Here is a 511-nt window from a genome sequence, read left to right as displayed (position 1 = left end):
TTTAAAATCTCTTGAGATCTATTGGGTTGAGATTTTTCTTTTTCTTTTCTCTATTATTGTAATGACGTGTATGCTGTAAGGCAGTGCTGGGATGGGGAAAAGAAAGTTGCAAAGCACAATATTTTGGAACTAAACTCTGACTGTGGAATGTGGTTTCATGTTAGAACGTGTACCTGAAGCTTCTGACAAGTCAGGGTCCCACCCCTTGTTCCCTAGCTGCTGGACACTCCCATGCCCCATGCAGACGCAGCCCATGTTTGTGTCTCGTCCATCCGGAAGTTGAAACCTTTTCTAGATCAAGTTCTTTTCAAGAGTGCTTAAGAACTCTCCTGGTAACCGACAGCTTGCTGTAGGCTTCATTGACTCCTTAATAAGTAGGAACCGCCCATTCCATTATGTGGGAGTTGGAGGCCGATATTGGTGTCGTGCGCAGGTCCCACATTTTCTCACTGTGCCTCCCACCCTGTGATTCTAGAGTCCATGCTCTTTGGAGGGAGGGGGGGGGGGGGGC

The sequence above is a fragment of the Myotis brandtii genome, unplaced genomic scaffold (genome assembly GCF_000412655.1).
Source record: "Myotis brandtii unplaced genomic scaffold, ASM41265v1 scaffold115, whole genome shotgun sequence".
NCBI classification, from domain to species: domain Eukaryota; kingdom Metazoa; phylum Chordata; class Mammalia; order Chiroptera; family Vespertilionidae; genus Myotis; species Myotis brandtii.
Note: the sequence above shows the minus strand (reverse complement) of the source record.